We start from the raw sequence: 19,758 nt of genomic DNA, 5'->3' as shown, positions 1-19,758 counted from the left end.
TTAAATCATGTAGCGAGCCCAGGGCTCGCTACATGATAGCCGCTGCTCAGCGGCATCCCCCACCCTCTTCGATCGCCTTCGGCGATCTCCGATCAGGAAATCCCGTTCAAAGAACGGGATTTCCTGGAGGGCTTCCCCCGTCGCCATGGCGACGGGGCGGGAGTCCCGATCCACCCCTCGGCGCTGCCTGGCACTGATTGGCCAGGCAGCGCACGGGGTCTGGGGGGGGGGGGGGGGCGCACTCCGCACCCGATAGCGGCGATCGGGCGCGGGGCGGCGGCGATCGGGGTGCTGGCGCAGCTAGCAAAGTGCTAGCTGCGTCCAGCAAAAAAAAAATTATGTAAATCGGCCCAGCAGGGCCTGAGCGGCACCCTCCGGCGGCTTACCCCGTGTCACACACGGGGTTACCGCTAAGGAGGTTAAAGCACATCCGAGGTGAAAATAAACTAATGAGCTAAACAATTGTATCTATCCTCCTCTTTCTAAAAATGACTTTTAAAGCTATCCCCCAGTTTTATTTTATGTTTAAAGCTACTTCTTACGTTTTTACTGTTTCATTGTCTCTGCTCGTGCATGGCAGTACACCAGAGCTACAATCAATGAAATATTGACCTTTTTTATCTCTTTCTTGCTCTCAGAAGCCATTTCCAGTCAGGAAAGTGTTTTATGGCTGTAATTCCTTATTAGTGAGGGTTACGCTATAGTCCAACCTGGTCCCAACCCAGAAAAAAGCTGTCACTTGCAGACCTGATTTGTACATCTTTCAGGCTGAGAAAAAAGAAAGGAACACAGTATAGTTATCTGTGTGCTAGGCACTGTACATACACATGTCTTTCTCATAATGTCACATAGGATGTCCTTTAACTCTCTTGAGTATGGAGCTCACTAGAGAATCACAGGTTGCCATCTCCATGATGAAGCTGGTGGATGTTTTAGACCTTGAGCTCCTCCACCTTCCATTTGAGGATGTCCCACAGGTGCACAATAGGGTTTAGGTCTGTTGACATGCTTGGCAAGTCCAGCACCTGTACTCTTAGGGCTCGTTTCCACTGTAGCGGTGCGGAATCGCCTGGATTCCACCGCAGAAGAAATCGCATGCAGGTGCGTTTTTTTACGCGTTATTTTACGCGATTACGCATGCGATTTCGCATAGGTTAGGCTATGTGCGTTTTTAACCATGTCACTGCCTGTGTTAATTTACATTGGTTCCTATGCGGAATCGCATGCGTAATCGCGTAAAATAACGCGTAAAAAAACGCATGCGATTTCCCTATTAAATACATTAGCGGCGATTCGCATGCATTCCACTAGCAGGCGAATTCGTTGGCTCTTTTGTGCGTTTTTTCACCGCTCATAAAAACGCACCACGCAAACGCTACAGTGGAAACAGGTCCATTCACTTGTATTACATGTGCGAATCTGCATGCGTTGGACGCATGCAGATTCGCGATAGTGGAAACGAGCCCTGAGTTTCTTTAGCAAGGCAGTGGCCGTCATGGAGGTGTGATTGGAGTCGTCATCATGTTGGAATATTGCCCTGAGGCCCAGTTTCTGCAGAAAGGGGATCATGCTCTGCTTCAGTATATCACGTTGGCATTCATGGCTCCCCCTATGAACTGTGGCCCTTCAGTGCCAGCAGCACTCATGCTGACACAAACCATGACACTCCCACCACCATGCTTCACTGTAGGCAAGACACATTTTGTCTTTGTACTCTTCACCTGGTTGCCTCCACACACACTTGACACCATCTGAACCATATACGTTTATCTTGGCCTCATCAGACCCCAGGACAAGTGGGTTCCAGTAATCCCTGTCCTTAATCTGCTGATCTTCAGCAAACTGTTTGCAGGCTTTCTTGTGCACCATCTTTAGAAGACGCTTCCTTCTGGGACATCAGCCATGCAGACTGATTTGATGCAGTGTGTTGTGTACGACCTGAGCACTGGCAGGCTGACCACGTCTATTTGCAAAACACAGGATGTTAGCAATCTTCTTATAGCCTAGGCCCTAGGCAATATGAATATAGATTCTTCTATAAGCTCCTTGGAGAGTTCTCTGCCATGAGAAGCCATGCTGAGCTTCCAGTGATCAGTATGAGGGAGTGTGAGAGCGATAACACTAAATGTACCACACCTGCTGCCCATTCACACCTGAGACCTTGTAAGGCTCAACGCACACCATACAATCTTGGTTGTACAGATTTACTAAATCTATGTAGTATAAGGGCAATCAGATTGAAAATACTTTGAAAGGATTGTTTTGATAGGCTTTTATACTACATGAAAGTGGTAAGATTGAACAACCAAGATTGTATGGTTGCTTAAGACTAACCATTCACATGACCTCAGGGAGGGAAAATGTCTGATTGGGCAGAATTCTTCTATAAGCTCTTCGGAAAGTTCTCTGCCATGAGGATCCACGCTGAGCTTCCAGTGACCAGTATGAGGGAGTGTGAGAGCGATAACACCAAATGTAACACACCTCCTCCTCCCCAGTCACACCTGAGGCCTTGTAACACTAACCAGTCACATTATCCCGGAGAGGGAAAGGGTCTAATTGGGCAGAATTTTGACATTCTTTATTTAGAGGTGTACTTACTTTTGTTGCAGTGAAAAAATGTAATTTAAAAAATCACAAACATTTGAGACGTGTGCTCACTTTTGTGAGACAATTCATTAGTCAGTATGTTTCTGACAAATGTATCCATTAAGAGAAACCCACCAGACAGATACACAGGTCCTCTTTATTCCCAGGATTGTCCACCTAGATCCTCCATCATCTGATAAACACATAGAGACAGTGTATTCAGTCAGTGTGTGTGTGTTTCCTGCAGATGTATCCAGTAACAGAGACCCACCAGAGAGATGTACAGGTCCTCTTTATTCCCAGGATTGTTCACAGGAAGATCCCCCCATCATCTGCTAAACACATAGAGACAATGTATTCAGTCAGTGTGTGTGTTTCCTAATTCCTACAGATGTATCCAGTAACAGAAACCCACCAGAGAGATGTACAGGTCCTCTTTATTACCCGGATTGTCCACCTAGATCCCCCATCATCTGATAAACACAGAGACAATTTATTTAGTCAGTGTGTGTGTTTTCTACAGATGGATCCAGTAACAGAAACCCACCAGCGAGGTGTACAGGTCCTCTTTATTCCCAGGATTGTTCACAGGAAGGTCACAGCACCCCCCACTATTATCAGGTAGGTGGAACTCAGCGTCCCCAGAGACTTCAGACTGTTTTACATTTTTCCTTTTGCATATGCTGTTATTTGTGTTCAAAATTCATATTTGCTTTCATTTTGTGAACTTAGGATGGAGAACTGATACATGTAAGTACTGTGGTCATAGAAGAAGAGGAGACTTATGTAAGAAGCGAGCAACAGTCTATGGAGGATGGTGACATGATGGGGACAATTAAGAAGGAAAAAGAGGAGACATATGTGAGGAGTGACCAGCAGTCTATGGAGGAGGGTGACATGATGAGGACAATTAATGAGGAAGGAGAAGAGACTTATGTGAGAAGTGGTCAGCAGTCCACGGCGGAGGGAGACATGATGAGGACAATTAAAGAGGAAGAAGAAGAGGCGTATGTGAGGAGTGATCAGCAGTCTACGGAGGAGGGGGACATGATGAGGACAATTAATGAGGAAGGAGAAGAGACGTATGTAAGAAGCGAACAACTGTCTATGGAGGAGGGAGACCTGATGAGGACAATTAAAGAGGAAGAAGAAGAGACTTATGTGAGGAGTGATCAGCAGTCTACGGAGGAGGGAGACATGATGAGGACAATTAAAGAGGAAGAAGAGACGTATGTGAGGCGTGATCAGCAGTCTATGGAGAAGGGTGACATAACGAGGACAATTAAAGAGGAAGAAGAGGAGATTTATGTGAGGCATGATCAGCAGTCTATGGAGGAGGGAGACATGATGAGGACAATTAAAGAGGAAGACATTATTACAAGGTTGAACAGTGGTGAGTGATAGACATTAGATATTCAAAAGAATTATTACATTGACTAAGAAATGTGTTTCTGCTGAGCGCAGTATAGATCACATAAATCCAATAAGTTTGTGTGTGGGATGGTATGTGTATAGGAGGTATGATGTGTGTAATGTGGCTGCACAGTATGCCTGTAATGAGGTATAAACACACTATGTACACAGGGAATGTGAGAAGTAATAGGGGTGTGATGTGTGTAATGTGACTGCACAGTGAGCCTGTAATGAGGTATAAACACACTATGTACACAGGGAATGTGAGAAGTAATAGGGTGTGATGTGTGTAATGTGACTGCACTGTGTGCCTGTAATGAGGTATAAACACACTATGTACACAGGGAATGTGAGAAGTAATAGGGGTGTGATGTGTGTAATGTGACTGCACAGTGTGCCTGTAATGAGGTATAAACACACTGTGCACAGGGAATGTGAGAAGTAATAGGGATGTGATGTGTGTAATGTGACTGCACAGTGTGCCTGTAATGAGGTATAAACACACTATGTACACAGGGAATGTGAGAAGTAATAGGGGTGTGATGTGTGTAATGTGACTGCACAGTATGCCTGTAATGAGGTATAAACACACTATGTACACAGGGAATGTGAGAAGTAATAGGGGTGTGATGTGTGTAATGTGACTGCACAGTGTACCTGTAATGAGGTATAAACACACTATGTACACAGGGAATGTGAGAAGTAATAGGGGTGTGATGTGTGTAATGTGACTGCACAGTATGCCTGTAATGAGGTATAAACACACTATGTACACAGGGAATGTGAGAAGTAATAGGGGTGTGATGTGTGTAATGTGACTGCACAGTGTGCCTGTAATGAGGTATAAACACACTATGTACACAGGGAATGTGAGAAGTAATAGGGGTGTGATGTGTGTAATGTGACTGCACAGTATGCCTGTAATGAGGTATAAACACACTATGTACACAGGGAATGTGAGAAGTAATAGGGGTGTGATGTGTGTAATGTGACTGCACAGTGTACCTGTAATGAGGTATAAACACACTATGTACACAGGGAATGTGAGAAGTAATAGGGGTGTGATGTGTGTAATGTGACTGCACAGTATGCCTGTAATGAGGTATAAACACACTATGTACACAGGGAATGTGAGAAGTAATAGGGGTGTGATGTGTGTAATGTGACTGCACAGTGTGCCTGTAATGAGGTATAAACACACTATGTACACAGGGAATGTGAGAAGTAATAGGGTGTGATGTGTAATGTGACTGCACAGTGTGCCTGTAATGAGGTATAAACACACTATGTACACAGGGAATGTGAGAAGTAATAGAGGTGTGATGTGAGTAATGTAACTGCACAGTGAGCCTATAATGAGGTATAAACACACTATGTACACAGGGAATGTGAGAAGTAATAGGGTGTGATGTGTAATGTGACTGCACAGTGTGCCTGTAATGTGGTATAAACACACTATGTACACAGGGAATGTGAGAAGTAATAGGGGTGTGATGTGTGTAATGTGACTGCACAGTGTGCCTGTAATGAGGTATAAACACACTGTGCACAGGGAATGTGAGAAGTAATAGAGGTGTGATGTGTAATGTGACTGCACAGTGTGCCTGTAATGTGGTATACACACACTATGTACACAGGGAATGTGAGGAGTAATAGGGGTGTGATGTGTAATGTGACTGCACAGTGTGCCTGTAATGAGGTATAAACACACTATGTACACAGGGAATGTGAGAAGTAATAGGGGTGTGATGTGTGTAATGTGACTGCACAGTGTGCCTGTAATGAGGTATAAACACACTGTGCACAGGGAATGTGAGAAGTAATAGGGGTGTGATGTGTAATGTGACTGCACAGTGTGCCTGTAATGTGGTATACACACACTATGCACACAGGGAATGTGAGAAGTAATAGGGGTGTGCTGTGTAATGTGACTGCACAGTATGCCTGTAATGAGGTATAAGCACACTATGTACACAGGGAATGTGAGAAGTAATAGGGGTGTGATGTGTGTAATGTGACTGCACAGTGTGCCTGTAATGAGGTATAAACACACTATGTACACAGGGAATGTGAGAAGTAATAGGGGTGTGCTGTGTAATGTGACTGCACAGTGTGCCTGTAATGAGGTATAAGCACACTATGTACATAGGGAATGTGAGAAGTCATAGGGGTGTGATGTGTGTAATGTGACTGCACAGTGTGCCTGTAATGAGGTATAAACACACTATGTACACATGGAATGTGAGAAGTAATAGGGGTGTGATGTGTAATATGACTGCACAGTGTGCCTGTAATGAGGTATAAACACACCATGTACACAGGGAATGTGAGAAGTAATATGGTGTGATGTGTAATGTGGCTGCACAGTGTGCCTGTAATGAGGTATAAACACACTATGCACACAGGGAATGTGAGAAGTAATAGGGGTGTGATGTGTGTAATGTGACTGCACAGTGTGCCTGTATGAGGTATAAACACACTGTACACAGGGAATGTGAGAAGTAATAGGGGTGTGATGTGTAATGTGACTGCACAGTGTGCCTGTAACGTGGTATAAACACACTATGTACACAGGGAATGTGAGAAGTAATAGGGGTGTGCTGTGTAATGTGACTGCACAGTGTGCCTGTAATGAGGTATAAGCACACTATGTACACAGGGAATGTGAGAAGTAATAGGGATGTGATGTGTGTAATGTGACTGCACAGTGTGCCTGTAATGAGGTATAAACACACTATGTACACAGGGAATGTGAGGAGTAATAGGGGTGTGATGTGTAATGTGACTGCACAGTGTGCCTGTAATGAGGTATAAACACACTATGTACACAGGGAATGTGAGAAGTAATAGGGGTGTGATTTGTGTAATGTGACTGCACAGTGTGCCTGTAATGAGGTATAAACACACTGTACACAGGGAATGTGAGAAGTAATAGGGGTGTGATATGTGTAATGTGACTGCACAGTGTGCCTGTAATGAGGTATAAACACACTATGTACACAGGGAATGTGAGAAGTAATAGGGGTGTGCTGTGTAATGTGACTGCACAGTGTGCCTGTAATGAGGTATAAGCACACTATGTACACAGGGAATGTGAGAAGTAATAGGGATGTGATGTGTGTAATGTGACTGCACAGTGTGCCTGTAATGAGGTATAAACACACTATGTACACAGGGAATGTGAGAAGTAATAGGGGTGTGCTGTGTAATGTGACTGCACAGTGTGCCTGTAATGAGGTATAAACACACTATGTACACAGGGGATGTGAGAAGTAATAGGATGTGATGTGTGTAATGTGACTGCACAGTGTGCCTGTAATCAGGTATAAACACACTATGTACACAGGGAATGTGAGAAGTAATAGGGGTGTGCTGTGTAATGTGACTGCACAGTGTGCCTGTAATGAGGTATAAGCACACTATGTACACAGGGAATGTGAGAAGTAATAGGGACGTGATGTGTGTAATGTGACTGCACAGTGTGCCTGTAATGAGCTATAAACACACTATGTACACAGGGAATGTGAGAAGTAATAGGATGTGATGTGTGTAATGTGACTGCACAGTGTGCCTGTAATCAGGTATAAACACACTATGTACACAGGGAATGTGAGAAGTAATAGGGGTGTGCTGTGTAATGTGACTGCACAGTGTGCCTGTAATGAGGTATAAGCACACTATGTACACAGGGAATGTGAGAAGTAATAGGGACGTGATGTGTGTAATGTGACTGCACAGTGTGCCTGTAATGAGGTATAAACACACTATGTACACAGGGAATGTGAGAAGTAATAGGGATGTGCTGTGTAATGTGACTGCACAGTGTGCCTGTAATGAGGTATAAACACACTATGTACACAGGGAATGTGAGAAGTAATAGGGGTGTGCTGTGTAATGTGACTGCACAGTGTGCCTGTAATGAGGTATAAACACACTATGTACACAGGGAATGTGAGAAGTAATAGGGGTGTGATGTGTGTAATGTGACTGCACAGTGTGCCTGTAATGAGGTATAAACACACTATGTACACAGGGAATGTGAGAAGTAATAGGGGTGTGATGTGTGTACTGTGACTGCACAGTGTGCCTGTAATGAGCTATAAACACACTATGTACACAGGGAATGTGAGAAGTAATAGGGGTGTGATGTGTGTAATGTGACTGCACAGTGTGCCTATAATGAGGTATAAACACACTATATACACAGGGAATGTGAGAAGTAATAGGGGTGTGATGTGTGTAATGTGACTGCACAGTGTGTCTGTAATGAGGTATAAACACACTATGTACACAGGGAATGTGAGAAGTAATAGGGGTGTGATGTGTGTAATGTGACTGCACACTGTGCCTGTAATGAGGTATAAACACACTATATACACAGGGAATGTGAGAAGTAATAGGGGTTTGATGTGTGTAATGTGAGTGCACAGTGTGCCTGTAATGAGGTATAAACACACTATATACACAGGGAATGTGAGAAGTAATAGAGGTGTGATGTGTGTAATGTGACTGCACAGTGTGCCTGTAATGAGGTATAAACACACTATATACACAGGGAATGTGAGAAGTAATAGAGGTGTGATGTGTGTAATGTGACTGCACAGTGTGCCTGTAATGAGGTATAAACACACTATGCACACAGGGAATGTGAGGAGTAATAGGGGTGTGATGTGTGTAATGTGACTGCACAGTGTGCCTGTAATGAGGTATAAACACACTATGTATACAGGGAATGTGAGAAGTAATAGGGGTGTGATGTGTAATGTGACTGCACAGTGTGCCTGTAATGAGGTATAAACACACTATGTACACAGGGAATGTGAGAAGTAATAGGGGTGTGATGTGTGTAATGTGACTGCACAGTGTGCCTGTAATGAGGAATAAACACACTATGTACACAGGGAATGTGAGAAATAATAGGGGTGTGATGTGTGTAATGTGACTGCACAGTGTGCCTGTAATGAGCTATAAACACACTATGTACACAGGGAATGTGAGAAGTAATAGGGATGTGATGTGTGTAATGTGACTGCACAGTGTGCCTGTAATGAGGTATAAACACACTATGTACACAGGGAATGTGAGTAGTAATAGGAGTGTGATGTGTAATGTGACTGCACAGTGTGCCTGTAATGAGGTATAAACACACTATATACACAGGGAATGTGAGAAGTAATAGGGGTGTTATGTGTAATGTGGCTGCACAGTGTGCCTGTAATGAGGTATAAACACACTATGTACAGAGGGAATGTGAGAAGTAATAGGGGTGTGATGTGTAATGTGACTGCACAGTGTCCCTGTAATGAGGTATAAACACACTATGTACACAGGGAATGTGAGTAGTAATAGGAGTGTGATGTGTAATGTGACTGCACAGTGTTACTGTAATGAGGTATAAACACACTATGTACACAGGGAATATGAGAAGTAATAGGGGTGTGATGTGTGTAATGTGACTGCACAGTGTGCCTGTAATGAGGTATAAGCACACTATGTACAGAGGGAATGTGAGAAGTAATAGGGGTGTGATGTGTGTAATGTGACTGCACAGTGTGTCTATAATGACGTATAAACACACTATGTACACAGGGAATGTGAGAAGTAATAGGGGTGTGATGTGTGTAATGTGACTGCACAGTGTGCCTGTAATGAGGTATAAACACACTATGTACACAGGGAGTGTGAGAAGTAATAGAGGTGTGATGTGTAATGTGACTGCACAGTATATATGCAGATTCACAATGCTATTGTCACTATGGCTCTTGAGGGAAGAGGGACAATATCTGGATCAGTGATGGTCGTGTCTAGGAGAACTCATGGAAAAGCATGTGATCAGTTTGGTCAGGAGATAGATATGCAGGTCTCTGATTTGCTGGTCATGATCATGTGCTAAAGCAGGATGTGATCACAGCAAATCAGAGATTTGCAAATCTATCAGCTGATCAAATAAATCACATGCTCCTCCATGAGTTCTCCTAGACATGACCATCACTAATCTGGATCACCCCCGCTTTTGCAGAGAGATGGCGTGCTCTGGCTAGAGTTTCAGCAATACATTATTCGGAAAGGAAAGAGAATGGTCGGCACTGCTGTACAACTTCCTTTATTTGGCAATGTGCAGATTTCATTAGTAAATAACACCTCACAAATGCTGACCACTGGGTGTCGTAATTCTGCCCACTCTCCAACCTGACCTGGGTTTCACCATTGTTGCATCCTCAGGGGGTAATGGAGGGAAGGTTCTTAGCTGGGCAATATACACTGCTCAAAAATAAAAAGGGTCCACTGAAACACAGTGCAACTCCAAGTCAATCACACTTCTGTACAATCAAACTGTCCACTTAGGTAGCCATACTGATTGACAGTCAAATTCACATGCTGCTGTGCAAGTGGAATAGACAACAGGTGGAAATTATAGGCAATAGCAAGAAATCCCCAATTAGGGAGTGGTTCTGCAGGTGGTGACCACAGACCACTTCTCAGTTCCTAGTTTTTGGTCACTTTCGTTAGACGTTATTTTATGCGGCCCTAGACCAAAGGACAGTGCTCAGAAGAAGGCACGTCCCATCAACTCCCAAGTTCAACATTTAGATTCACTTCTTATCAGTCTTATCAGCTGCTTGAACAATAGCAAGAGATGTTTTTTTAGGTGTTTCACAAGAAAAGTTGTGAGAGCCTAAAAGACCGCTGTTGAGTGTGTGTATGAGGCTTAATAGGTTTGTTGATAAGCATGTTAATTACTCCTCCTCCATTATCTCTGTGTTGTCAGTTTCCTGTGGGAGGGGTTATAAACATGTATTTCCTGTGGGAGGGGTTATACACGTGTATGTATTTCCTGTTTGTACATGTCAGTGTCAGGCTATGACTAAACACACCTCGCTGTGTGAGATGTCAGACACTTTTCTGTCTGTCCTGCTTTGGCCATTTAATAAACAGAGGAGTCTTATTTGAGCTATTGATGTGTTGTGGATTTGCTTCTACAGTTTGCAGATTACCGAGAGGAAAAGCTCCTCTCCCAGCACTATTGTGGTTGAACAAAGAACGGCAGTAACAAAGAAATGTTTTTTTTCTTTAAAGGTTATTTTATTGTTGCTTATCTTTTAGAGCAGAGAGGAAGTTCTGAGTTCAGGTCTGCTGTAAGTATTAGTGGCCACATGCCATCATTACATCAGTACTGCCTCTTCTCTTAAGATATTTGCTTCCTTATTTCCACCTCTAGAGGGGGTGCTTCCTGCATTTGTTCTATGACACGCCTTTGGGGCCCTCATACATTGAGCTTTGCTGGAGTATTACATGTCAGTGCCCTCTAGTGGTGGACATAGGAAGCATGAAATCCCAAGAGAAGCATCAGCAGCACTGATTTTACATATAGACGCCATGCGGCCACCAGGCCTTCACTGACTACTTGGATCTGTCTTCCTTGCTACAGCCTTACCATAAAACACACTGCTGACTATTCCAGCCAGATTCTCTGCTCTGCATGGCCTGACCTATATTCATCATGGAATATTATGTTAGTGGCTTGTATAATTAGCTGCTGCAGCAGGACTGGTAATTCCATTAGGAATAGCGGCCGTGTTGTTTGGCCTCGCTCTCCCTGACCTCCCCACACTGTAATCTTGGATTGCAGGTTACTATTACAGTAAAGCACTTTCTCCAACTAGAGCAGATATAGCCCCGCCCCCTTGTCATAGCCTCTGAAGAAGCGCTTGGGTGTGAAACAGACGTCAGGCTCCCAGCAACCAGCACCCACCATTATCCACCCCGCACCGGTACGTGTTTAGTCTCTTCTTATGGACTGTGAGGTGATGATGTAACACACAGCCTACTTGTCTGCACATTGCTATATAAAGGAAGCTGTACAGCAGTGCTGACCATCCCTAATAATTGTTTCTCTCTCAAACACTGGTTTGCACGACAGCCGGGGGCCCCAGGTCTCTCTCACTAGCTGGGGCCCCCAAACCACCATGCGATACCTAGAGGCAAATGTGGGCGAGCCCTGGAACTCCCACCCCAGGGACTTCACCCCCACTGCCTCTGAACTGAATGCTAACTGCAACACACACATTTGCTCACTACCAGTTCAAGCAATTTCCTACCTCTAGGAGCAAATGTGTCTGTTGCAATTGTTTCTCTTCCTCAGAATTCTCTAACAGGAAGTGATGATGTTTCTCTATTTGCAGCACGGAGTCCCGGCATCAGGAACCTCTCAGAGACTCGTCTCTCTGAATCCACAGACTGTACAACGGATGATGATGATGATGTCACTGGACAAGAGTCTCTTGCAGATATCCTGGTTACCCCAAATATTCCCCCAGACTCCCCTCATCTGTCTAACCCCAAGGGGCCTCATACCCAGCACAGGTCTCCCCCTACTGGAGAGTCTTATTCCTGTTTTATGTGTGGGAAATGTTTTGTACGGAAATCACATCTTGTCCTACATGAGAGATCACACAGTGGTAAGAAGCTCTATTCATGTGCTGTGTGTGGGAAATGTTATGGATGGAAATCATATCTTGTCATACACGAGAGAACTCACACTGGCGAGAAGCCCTATTCATGTGCTGAGTGTGGGAAATGTTTTTCACAGAAAACACCGCTGGTCAATCATGAGAGAACTCACACTGGTGAGAAGCCCTATTCATGTGCTGAGTGTGGGAAAGATTTTGGGTGTAAAGCAAACCTTGTGAAACATGAAAGATCTCACACTGGTGAGAAGCCCTATCCATGTGCTGAGTGTGGGAACTGTTTTGGAGACAAAGGAAGCCTTGTCAAACATGAGCGAACCCACACTGGTGAGAAGCCCCATTCATGTGTTGAGTGTGGGAAATGTTTTGGACTTAAATCACTGCTTGTCAAGCATAAGAGAACTCACACTGGTGAGAAGCCATATTCATGTGCTGAGTGTGGGAAATGTTTTGGGCATAAAATAAGTCTTGACATACATGAAAGAGCTCACACTGGTGAGAAGCCGTATTCATGCACTGAGTGTGGGAAAGGTTTTACATCTAAATCAGAACTTGTCAGACATAAGAGAGCTCACACTGGTGAGAAGCCCTATTCATGTGCTATGTGTGGAAAATGTTTTAGATATAAATTATACCTTGTCACACATGAGAGATCTCACACTGGTGAGAAGCCCTATTCATGTGCAGCGTGTGGGAAATGTTTTGGGCAGAAATCAAATCTTGCAAAACATGAGAGATCTCACACTGGTGAGAAGCCCTATTCATGTGCAGCGTGTGGGAAATGTTTTGGGCAGAAATCATATCTTGTCATACATAAGAGATCTCACACTGGTGAGAAGCCCTATTCATGTGCTGAATGTGGGAAATGTTTTGGGCAGAAATCATATCTTGCTATACATAAGAGATCTCATACTGGTGAGAAGCCCTTTTCATGTGCAGAGTGTGGGAAATGTTTTGGGCAGAAATCAAATCTTGACATACATAAGAGATCTCATACTGGTGAGAAGCCCTATTCATGTGCAGAGTGTGGGAAATGTTTTGGGCAGAAAATAAGTCTTGACACACATAAGAGATCTCACAAACATAAGAAATCACATCTTGTCTCACATGAGAGAGATCACTCCAGTGAGAAGCCCTAGTCATGTGCTGAGTGTGGGAAATGTTTTTTCTAGAAATCGCATCATCTCACATGAAAGATCTCATACTGGTGAAAAGTCCTATTCATCAGCTGAGTGTGGGAAATGTTTTGGTAGTAAATCATACCTTGTTGTACATGAAAGATCTCATACTGGTGAGAAGCCCTAATCATGCTGACTGTGGGAAATATTTTTGGCATAAATCGCTGGGCTATAAGTGTTCTTTTACAAAGTCTCTTATTTCTTGCAAAGTATACAGGGAAGTATATTTACACACAATCCTGAGGACTCTTTCATGCTACTTTTAAGTGTTAAAGTCCCTGAGCTGACGGGACATAATTAAGGTAGACATGGGTTATAAATAGTACCCAGCCTAGTTTGAATTATTTTTATTATTTTTTTCATTTGTAAGGGTTAACCTCCCTGGCGGTAATCCTGAGCTTGGGCTACCCGCCAGAGGCTTAGTGGAAGTGAATGGAGGGCAGCGGGAGCTTTTACATACCTCCAGGGTGATCCAGACATCGGTAGCCATACTATTTCCTGTCCTTGGAGGCTCTGAGTCACTCTGGTTAGATCAATGTCGTTGATCTCACCAAAGTGTTACAGCGCCACCCGGTGGAGTGAGGTAAATTTGCAGCACTGGAGCCCAGGGAGGTAAGTGCTGGGGCTGCTGCTGTCAGCATCATTGTTTCCTGATTTTAGGATCTGAAATTTTCAGAAAAGTCCCTAAAACCTGGAAATAATCATATCACCGGCGAGGCTAAAAAAAAAATGTGCTTTATCTATGGAAATGAGTCAGGATCTGCAGTCTCATGCAGTCACACAGCTTTCCTGAATGTACATAAAAGCCAAAACACTTCTATCTGGCTGAACAAACACTCCTGACAACATGAAAGTGCTGAATAAGTATTTGCTTTTCCTTGGAGCTGAATAAACTAGATTTTGTCACTATGGCTGCTGTCCATAATTCAGAAGGTAACCTGTTAACTGGAAATAAGAATGTGAGACTCCAGGAAAGTTGTATATGACATTGTTATTTATCTACTGTGAGCTGCAGATGTGGGAATATTAGAAGCTCCCATTCATCCAGACTGAATTGAGGAAAGGAGATTTCCCTCTCTCTGTCTCTCTGTGTCTTTGTTATATATTTAAGGTGCGTACACACGCACTACTAAATGCAATGGCGGGTCCCCTGGACCCTCCCGCTGGGCGGTCTTTAGCCGACAGTATGCGTGTGTACTCGCCGGCGGACTGATAAGGCTGTTTCTGAACAATCCGTTCAGTGGATCGTTCAGAAACAGCCTTATCAGTCCACAGACAGTGCGTACACACACGCATACTGTCAGCTAAAGACCGCCCAGCGGGAGGATCGGCGGACCCGTCGTTGCATTTAGTAGTGCGTGTGTACGCACCTTTAGGGAACATGAAGAGATTTGAGCTTGAATACACAAAGTCCAGTGAGATAAGAAGAGAGGGATTTATCTCCCAGCAGTGGTCAGCTGGACACACACAGGACTGATAGTCAGAGAGATTGGATCACTGTGATGGGCTCTTCCAGATATCTCCTGCTGACATTACTGTGTCATGAACTTCTCATGTATGTATGTTCCCCAATATTTGTTTTGTACTATGTACAGTGCTATGAAAGATAGTGGCGCAATATATAAATATACATAAATCTATCTATCTATCTATCTATCTATCTATCTATCTATCTATCTATCTATCTATCGTAACAATTGAATTGGCAATTTAATAACAGATTGGTTGGAGTGTCCCTATAGAATACAATCTTGATTGTACCAATAACGGATACAATCTGCAATCTTGTCCATACACACAATCCAGTCTGGACTCAACCCGTCTAGTGAAAATTTTCTACAGTTTATTTCCATGTGAAAGCGGTGATACAGCAACAGGAAAGCGCAACGTTTCAGGCTACATGCCCTTTGTCAAGTGCTTAGCCACCTGGACAAGGTGATGCACTCATATAGACAATGCATGGTAGACACCCCCACTCCAATCAATTGGAGGTGGGCACACCAATCTTACAACATATTAACCCTTTCTGGATAAAGGACACGCGCAAGTTATAAGAAGCACTTCAAACTAAAATCCTTGAGGAGGCTGTTGGGGATTGCGTACCCAGCCTGTCCATCCACCAAGTCTCTCACCTAAGCAGGGCATTTCAAAATTCTCTACCTTCATGGTGCAGAACTGTGCATCATGAAGGTAGAGAACCCAGTAAGGCGTCCTGCCTTCTGAGGAGACATTACCAGATTGCTGTATTGTGATATCTCTAGTTAGGTTGTTGCAGTGACCTCTCTCTTACAGGAATAGGAAGCTATAGGGGCCCTCTTACTCCTCATCAGAAAGAGGTGGTGGCAGCATAACATATATCTCATGACAAGATTGCAGAATGTATCGGTTATACATACAATTGAGATTGTATTGTGTAACGACTCTCCAACCAATCCAATTTGCTACTGTGTGCCCAGTGAGGAAGGCATTCTGGGAATGGAATTGCAGCTGTGCACAGAGAGAACAGGGGGCTGTATGGAATTTTTAGCCACCACCGCCCCCCCCCCCCCCTTACTCCAATTTTTACTCATTCTGAAGGTGGCCACTAACGATCCAATCTTTTTCATCGAATGTCACCAAACCTATCTAGTATAAGGGTAAAGTAAGTGAATGTACTGAAAGAATAATTTGTGCAGTTCCCTTATATTACATAGAAGTGGTAAGGTTGGATGGAAAAGATTGGATCATTTGTGGCCACCTTAACACATTTGCTGGACAATGAATGACAAACTGTATGCGTGTTTACGAGATGGCTGTTGTAATGATTGTCCGCTGCAAGGGAATTTTGTTTATGGAAATCTGGCACTCTTGTAAGCTTTGGTAAATTTATTGTTAGAAAAAAATATTTACATAAATCAGGAGATCCGTGGAAGAACCTGTCACAGTCACAGTGATCCAATCTCTCTGAATATCAGTCCTGTGTGTGTCCAGCTTAACATTGCTGGGAGATAAATCCCTCTTTTCTTATCTTACTGGACTTTGTGCATTCAGCTCAAATCTCTTCATGTCTCCTGAATATAAAACAGAGAGACAGAGAGAGGGAAATCTCCTGTCCTCATCTCAGTCTGGATAAACGAGTTTCCACATCTGCAGCTCACAGTAGGTATCTAACAATTATTAATAGAACTTTTCTGAAGTCTCACTTTAACAGGATAAAATCTGATTCTGGGCACAGCAGCCACAGTGACACAAAATCTTGTTCAGCTCCAAAGAAAAACAAATAATTGACTTTTGCTGCTACTATTGGCACCTTGTTTGACTCTGTTCTCCTTGGTGATAGTTGCTTTTTCTTGGGGGTGTTATCTTTGTTGGAATTAAAGGATGATCTGCTTAAATTCTGGGCCCTCAGTTACTTTCGATAACTGGTTTTAGTAAAAAAGACTTGATATGCAGAGAATTTCTTTAAATACATTTGGAGGAATTACAGTTCTGAGGTTTCAGTAAGAAGACTTTCTATGCAAAGAGGAGAATTTCTCTTAGAGAGGAATAGAAATTGCACAATGTTCAGTAGAACATTTTGTGTGTCTTCCACAAGGCCGGAGCGCGGTATCAGCTCAAGATGTACCGGCATCCAGGCGGCATCGGGGTAAACATCAAGTGTTTTCATATTTCCTAAAAGTAAACAATGGCCAGGGAACAGAAAACCATGTTCTCCTAAGAATAAGGAAACCGGTCTCTGGAAAATAGTATTTTCCAGTGCATGTGCAGTAAAGATTGTGCAGGTCGGTCCATCACAAGCTCCCGTCAGCAAATGGCAGGCTAAGGATGTGGTGGAAAGCAGACTCCACCCACTCGAGGTGGTCCCCAGTGTTAACCCTTGACTGGCTGTTTATAAGGAATGGACAGTCTCGTGGAGCTCACTTCTAGCTACTTCTATTCACTTCCTAATTTCTTGTACCTTCTTGTTATCTATCTGTATATACTGTACATAGACCTAAGTGCTGTCTTAGTGCAACGTAGAATAGATGTTCGTAATAGAAATCCTGAGCAAATCATAAATACTAGTCCAAGATGCCATGAAACGCTTAAGATGACTTACTACAGATTGATTGCTTTGCTAAGGTAATAACCATGTAATGAAGATAAGATTGCTGATGAATACACTTGTATATCTATCTTGTCAAATAAACTTCTTAAAGTTTGAAGACCTCTTTCAGTTCTATCTCCATTGCTGCTGCTGTGATGAGTGTCAAGTTATCACAGGTTCTGCAATATGGTGCCGAACAAAGGTGTAGTGTTGTTGCCCATTGGTATTTTCTGCTTGAACTTGATGGATGGATGTCTTGTTTTTCAGCCAAACTATGTAACTATGAAGAGAAGTCGCCCTGTTGGAATGGGGAACAAGTCTTGTCTGTCCAAGTTGCTGCAGGATTATGTGAATGTACGCAGCTTGAAAATACACCAATCATATCCCCCCTCAGCATTATTCCATCATGTCATGTTCAATCTGCATTAAAAAAATGACTGAATTCTGCATCAACTATTTGCATGTCATTGACTATCACCAGTGACAGACTACAGACCTGCGATGTTACAGAGAGCTCTGGCTACAAACACTGAGCTTAGAATGGCCTCATTCATTATAACAATGCAATTTATTTATTACAGTAAATCTGATTGATGCAGTTAATAGTACATCTTACATTCCATGCAGAGGAACAAAACACGTCACACTGTGGGAACAATATACAGCTGATATTCAGCACATTATCCAGAGGAATAACTTTATTAGCAGCTTTAGTCACAGGAGAGATACTTGGAGATGCATCAGATTTCCATTCTAATAGGAGTTATTTTGTTATATAACACAGAATCGTTTCCAACAACGGCTTCCCACATTTGTCTATAGCAGTGTTTGTATTCACACTAGCCCCCCTATCTCACATTCACACTAGCCCCCCTACCTTGCATTTATACTATCCCCCTATCTAGCATAATGTAATTATTATACAAACCACTTTCTCTATGGTCTCCAGAAGACAAATGACCATGCATGATAGAGTGGGGACTTGGGCATAACAAGGTGGCCAGTGAGATGGGGATACTGTTGTGCTACCCTCAGTAAGTAAGCAATGTTCATGCTACGCAGCGACTGACACTTTACTGAAAATGTTACACAGAGCCCATATAACCCCACATAGGCTGCACAAGATCTCCCCACAATCATCTCCATATTGCTTCAGGTGTGCTGCAAGGAGGGGCGCAATGCTTCGCAGCTGGTGAGAGTCTGTTTGTTCACAAATATTGGCAAAGAATCTCTTCTCTGATTGACCAGGTGCTGGAAACAGGTGAAATCACTCCTGATGTCCTTATTCTGGGTAATGGGGTGGGACTATTAAATACCCACAGCACAAAGTGATTCCAAATATAGCTATGGCAGCAACGCTACATATTGCAGGAAATTGGGGCAGCAAGTTTCTTCCTATAGATAACACTAAAGCCTTGATATCTAGCTTTATGATCTCCAGAAAGACCAATTCTTCACTGAGGGACAGTGTGAGTGCTTCCCATAAATGCTGCTCACCCTGGACTGTGTACATAAAACTTCCAGGATTGAGTTATAATCTCACCAGAGATCAGGAATCCCTTACAGAAAACTTTACATCATTTCTTTTGTTTTATTTTCTTCATGAAGTTTTTCTAAATGAATTCCCTCTCTATTTTCTCTCCCCCTCCTTGACCCGCATCTCCTCTCCTCTCACCCCTTGTGATGAATAATCGCTGTTCGTCCGAATTCAGCGCCGATCTTACACTGGGGTACAGCAAGAGTTCCCCTTAAAACTGGATTGTAAAATGCAGAATTGTTACTTTTAAAACTGCTGAGCCTTCCACAGGACGTGGGGGGAGGAACCTTAATGGCAAAGCTTGTTCCTGGAGGGGCAATAAAATAAGCAACTCTTTCTAGAGCAGAGCTAGCTGAGACTAAATGGTACAGCCCACATTCCAAGATACATGGATGGCAGATAAACCTCTCCAGCTCACCAGCATAAAACTTTCCCCCTGACAGTATGTAAACCCTTCAGGGAAGGTATATGCTGCGCGTGTAGGTTATGCTGACCATAAAATAAATA

The 19,758-nt window shown here is 43.3% G+C and overlaps 1 pseudogene; it reads left to right on the top strand.

Annotated features, from left to right (window-relative positions):
- LOC137537179 (zinc finger protein 850-like) overlaps positions 1 to 13,611 on the top strand; it is a 174,185-nt pseudogene extending 160,574 nt beyond the window's left edge.
- The last annotated feature ends 6,147 nt before the right edge of the window (positions 13,612 to 19,758 follow it).

The sequence above is a fragment of the Hyperolius riggenbachi genome, chromosome 10, assembly GCF_040937935.1.
Source record: "Hyperolius riggenbachi isolate aHypRig1 chromosome 10, aHypRig1.pri, whole genome shotgun sequence".
Classification (NCBI taxonomy): domain Eukaryota; kingdom Metazoa; phylum Chordata; class Amphibia; order Anura; family Hyperoliidae; genus Hyperolius; species Hyperolius riggenbachi.
Note: the sequence above shows the minus strand (reverse complement) of the source record. Positions and strands in the feature narration are given on the sequence as shown.